This window comes from Octodon degus, unplaced genomic scaffold, assembly GCF_000260255.1.
Source record: "Octodon degus isolate 3935 unplaced genomic scaffold, OctDeg1.0 scaffold00048, whole genome shotgun sequence".
Taxonomy (NCBI): Eukaryota; Metazoa; Chordata; class Mammalia; order Rodentia; family Octodontidae; genus Octodon; species Octodon degus.
The window spans coordinates 10,365,453-10,371,229 of NW_004524624.1; the positions used below are offsets into that span (position 1 = coordinate 10,365,453).

General features: G+C 41.7%; 1 pseudogene; it reads left to right on the plus strand.

Moving 5' to 3' along the window:
- Positions 1-5,439: 5,439 nt before the first annotated feature.
- On the plus strand, positions 5,440-5,744 carry LOC101585977 (annotated as a pseudogene).
- Positions 5,745-5,777: the final 33 nt, after the last annotated feature.

The following is a 5,777-nucleotide window of genomic DNA, read 5'->3' on the forward strand; positions in this document are numbered from 1 at the left end:
TTTTTTTTTTTTTTTTTTTTTTTTTTTTTTGTGGAACCGGTGATTGAACTCAGGCCCTTGAGCTTGCCAGGGAAGCGCTTATTGCACTGAGCCATCCCCCCGGCCCTAAAATAGGTAATATTAATAATATAAAAAGTAGTTGAGGGCCAGTAAGATAGCTCAGAACACTAAGAGCCTGCTTAGGCAAACTCAGGGACCAGGGTTTGATCCCCAGCTCCACATGCAACATCGACCCCCGCTGAGCTGGCCACCAAGTCTGGTTGTGGTGGCCCATGCCTATAATCCCAGCACTGGGAAGGCTGAAAACAGGAGGATTGCTGAGAGTCTGAAGGGCATAGTGGGACCCTGTATCAAATCCATTAAAAAAAAAAAGTAGTTGAAAAGCAAAAAGTCAAGAAAATTCTTTGTTTTTTATTTATTTGTTTATTTATTTATTTATTTGCTAGCTCGGCCTGCCTTAAGGGGGCTGCCGCAGCATGTGTTGCAGAGGATCGAACTGCGGTCCCTTGCACCTGCCTAAGTTTGCCTAAGCAGATGCTGTAGACTGCCAAGTTATCGCCAGCCCTTTGTGTATTGATTTGAAATGAGTTTTTGGAAATTATTTTATTTATTTATTTATTTGTTACGTATTTAGCACAGGGCCTGTAAGGGTCTCACTACGTAGATTGGACTCATAGTGATTCTCCTGTTTTCAGCCTCCCAAGTGCTGGGATTACAGGCACAGGCCACCACACCCAGTCTCAATCACCATCTCAGTGCACTCCAGGGGCGGGGCCAACACGGCCAGCCCAGGGATCGAACCCTGGTCCCTGCGTCTGCCTAAGCAGGTGCTTTAATCTACTGAGCTATCTGGCCGGCCCTTGGAAATGATTTTTAAGATACAATGTTAAGCAAAAAGTAAATGGGTGCAGAACATTTATATTATAAGTATTATATTATTTGAGTAATTGCTGGCAAAAGTACACTTTTTTCTTACATCTACGTACATGATCTCACTGGAAGGAGACACAGAAATTGTAAACATCACTGTGAAAAGGGACAATGGAAGGAGGCTAGAAGAGGGAGGGAAAACTTTGTGGTATGCGGTTTGTTCCTTTTGAAATTTGAATCAAGGAAATGGATAGTCTACTTAAAAGTGGCACATAAAAAGATAAAGAGGAAAAGACAATATTTGGAAAGATAAACATGTGCAAAAATAAACTTTACTTTTCATTGGTTTATGCAACTTTATTGAGGAAAAATACATCAATTACTAATGACACTATTAACTTATCACTTATCCAAGGACAGCTTGCATTTTTTACTTGTGCTATATTAAACAATGTATTGGAAGACAGATTAACTAATAGCTCCAAGCCTCCTAACAATTTAAATGAAAATTACAAAATGTTTTGAGACCCTATTTTGGAATACAAAAGATACTTGAGTTTCAATTTCAATTCTCTGTAGAATAAAAACAGGTCATTTTCTTATTGATATGCATAAAATACATCACATTTTCTATTCTGCTGGTGCTATGAATTCAATACCAATTCTCCAACCACATCAGTTATGAGCATAAAGTATATCATGTAACCTCAAGTCTCTGACAGTGGAAGGCTTAACAAAAATAGATGCTGCTAGAATAATGCTGCTTCCTTGCCGAGATAACTGAGCATCGTCAGGTGCTGTCAGCCACCCCTTCAGATGGCTTCTTCAGCAGTTAGAACTGAGAGCAATGGTTTAGTCTCATAACCAAGTTAGAGTGAAGACATGGCCACATAATACATGTGCTCTGAATCTTGGGTAACTACTTCAAGTAGTTGTAACTACTATAACTTTAGGTTCTCTTGTAACTACTTTATATATAGTTTCTCAAAGCAGTTATTGTCTAAAGCTAGAAGAACTTAAGTCTTCTCAGATGAACATGTGAATGAAAGGAGGGAGGTAAAAAAACCCATAAAATTAAAAAAGATGAGGTCTGATAGGGGAACAGCCAGACAAGAAAATAAAAAAGGATTATTATTATTATTATTATTATTATTATTATTATTTGGTCTTTTTGAGACAGGGTCTCACTGTGCAGCTCAGGCTGGTCTTGAACTCATCATGATCCTCCTGCCTCAGCTTCTCCAGTGCTGGGATTACAGGTGTTCGCCACCACACCTGGACTCCATTCATGGCTTAGTGCGCCTGGGGAAGTGGGGCCGGTGTGGCATGTGGTGCCAGGGATCGAACCCTGGCCCCTGCACTTGCCTAAGCAAGCACTTAGTCTGCTGAGCTATCTTGCCAGCCCTCCAGCTATAATTTTAAAATATTGATTCGAAGCTGGGCATGATGGAACACTCCTCCAATCACATAGAAATGTTGGCTGTACAGGGTTGACTATACTTGATTGTTACTGAAACCTGCTCCAGTGTGGTCCTCTGAAGTGATTATTGCTGACCCAAATCCTTGCATAAGCCAAGGGGGTAGCCCATATTTAGATTCTAAGACAATGGATCTAAGTTCACACTAACAGATGAGCTTCTGTTGCTTGGAACCTGTGGCCTATACGACTGGCTGTGAGAGCCTTAAATCTCCAGCATTTGCTGTGCCAGACCCTCTCTTCTTCAGACTAACCCGTGCTGAACTTTGGTGAGCAGCCTGGAAGCTCCCTTTCTTTTTATTGAATTCCCTCATGGGCTTGGCCCATAATCTAACAACTTCCCTTCACTTTGAACTTTGAAAAATAAAAGTTCTCCTTCCCTTTCTTCTTAAGATATATCTAGGATGATGATAATGATGGTCATATTATTCATTATGTATTAGTTTCCTGTGATTGTCGTAACAAATTGTCATGTCAGTGACTTAAAAGAAGCATAGGGACTGGGGATATAGCTCAGTGGCATCAGGGTCTGCCTGGGAAGTGCAAAGTCCTGTAGTCAATCTCTAGTACCAAAGGAAGAAAGAAAGAAAGAAAGAAAGAAAGAAAGAAAGAAAGAAAGAAAGACAGACAGACAATATTTATTTATTTTTTGTAGTACTGGGGATCAAACCCAGGACCTTTAGCTTGCCAGGAAGGCACTTAATACCACTGAGCTATATCCCCGACTCCTAGAAAACATCAAAAACAAAAACAAAACAACAGGAATATATTCTCTCATGCTTCTGGAGACCAGAAATCTAAAATTAAGGTATTGAGGACTTCTGGGAAAATGGTGGAATGGTGAACAGCAGAGAAACAGCTTCTCTGAGATTTAGGGTTCAGATGCTGTAATATAGAAACATGCAGAAGAGAAGGAGGGAAGTGGATCCCAGACCCAGCAAGGATCTGAAAAGAGAATTGAAGCCTATGGGGAGAGTGAAGAGAGAGACTTCAACCTAGAAGATGGAGGTGGCAAGCAGCTGTTTCTCCGGGAGCCCTGACCTACTGTGTGGGAGGGGCAGCTGCATATGCATGGTGACTGCTGGCAAGCCTGCTGACGTATAGTGGCTCCTGGCAACCCCACAGGCCTCCATGGAGAAGGAGCACTGGACACAGCAGACAGTAGTGGCCAGTGAATTATTTGAGTTCAGATGTCTTCCAGGAAAGGGAGACTGGCCAGTAGCCATCCTGAGAAGGAGCTAAATGAGCTCAGAATTCAGACTGGCTGCAGGCTAACTCCATCTAGTGGCTCCCAGGGTGAAAGTGAGTTCAAGCTGGCAGGACGACAAGAAGACATGTAGAGTATTACAGGTTGAACAAACCAGCCTCACAGCTAGAAAACAGCCTGACCTGCAGTGGAACTAAAAGTGCAGGCTGGCTGGGATTATCCACTACTGTGCTGTAAATCTGTGACTGTCTTTCTGGAATTTCTCAACATGGATCTGGGCTCTACTATGTCTACAGCAGGGACATACCCTGAAATAGACATTTTTTTTCTTCTTTTCTTACTTTTTGTTTCGTTTTTCCTTGATTTTTTTTTTAATATGAGCGCAGATTTTTTTCTAAATTGTTTGGAACAGATGAAGCTGGAAATTAATCACACATGCAAGACAAAACCTGCCAGAGAACTCAGAGAGCTCTCCAACCATGTAAATAAGCCATCACAGCTTATTAACTGATTGTGGGTAGAAAGGTTGAAGTTGACATCAACCTTCACAGGATATAAAAAACACTCTACAGTTCTTGGGCAGTTCTTCCATCAGGAGAGAGGACCTTCACTTGACCCCAGTTCTTGCCTTTTGTCTGTCTTTTCCTCATTCCCATGGCCATCCCCCGCCCCCCCCCCCGCCCCAGTGAGTTGCAACAGTTGTTGTTGCTGTTCTTTTTATTTTTCCCTTCTCTCCCTCCTTTCTTTCTTTTCTTAATGTATTTAGTATAGGGTCTCACTATGCAGTTCAGACTCATAGTGACCCTCCTGTTTTCACCCTTCCCAGTGCTAGGACTACAGGCAGGTGCCACCATGCCACCTGGTCTCTGTGGTTGGCTCAGTGCACCCAGGAGCAGGGGCAAGGCTGGCGCCACATGTGGTGCCGGTGATCAAACCCTGTTCCCTGTGCCTGCCTAAACAGGGGCTTATCTGAGTTATCTCACCAGTCCCCTCCTTTCTTTATCACCAGTTTCCTAAGATTCATGTGATCTTCCTTTGTCCTCCAGATTTGCTTCTAATCTCTTCTTCTATTTCTCTGTTTTTTCCCCTAATCCCTTTTAAATTTTCTCCCCTGATGGTAAAAATCACCATATTGAGGGCAGCTGTACTGTACACAATGTTTTGGGTTGTTTCAGATTTCTATTTTGTTATATAACCACAAATCTAGCTCATGCAGTTAAAGATGGCAAATTAGTAGTAACCACAGTTTATCATTCTCTAGGCTGTATTTGATGCTATTGCTGACTGTACTGTTTTAGCCAAGGTGACATAATTATTCTAAATCAGTTGTTCTTCCTGGTATGCTTAGACTGAGATTGCCTAAGGCCAGTGTTCAAGAACCAGGGGCTAGGCCAAATAGGCAGCATCTTCTCATCCCCAATACTTTGAAAGTCTAGGCTCTTGCAATAGACTTAAACTCCAAAGCCAGCTATACCTAGAGGACATCTCTAAGAAGTAGTCATTTCCCAAGGCTTCTAAATAGTAGCAATGAAGCTACCTGACAAAAGAAATTTACGAGGATCAAATAAGGAATTAAACTTAAAAAAATAGAAAATGAGAAGACTCTTAAGCAAGACAACCCCAAAATTCCAGCTCCCCAAAGGCAAATGAGGTGCAGCAGTTTGAAAGCCACCCTCCTGCTCTCTCTCTCAAGTAGCACAGCAGAAGTAACAAAACAGATGAATTAGGCTCTAGAAAAAATAAAACCAGAAACAATCTTGTAGATAACTACAGAAATGGTGACCATAATGGAAAATATGGTTAGTGACTCTATAGCAGATACAGATTAAAAATAGAGGGGCTTGGATGTTTTCAAGCTGCTGGAGCTTCTGTGGCTGAGGGGCTAGTGGGCGCGAGGATGGTGTGCAAAAGATGTGAAAAGAAACTTGGTACTGTTATTACACCGGACACATGGAAAGATGGTGCAAGAAATACCACAGAAAGTGGTGGAAGAAAACTGAATGAAAATAAAGCATTGACTTCAAAAAAGGCAAGATTTGATCTGTATGAAAAGAATAAGTTCTCCACTTGCAGAATTTGTAAATTCTGGGTCCCACTACTGCCAGGGCTGCGCCTACAAGAAAGGTAACTGTGCAATGTGTGGAAAAAAAGTTTTGGATACCAAAAAACTACAAGCAAACATCTGTCTAGATGTATTGATGGAATTTCTGGCTTTGTATAATT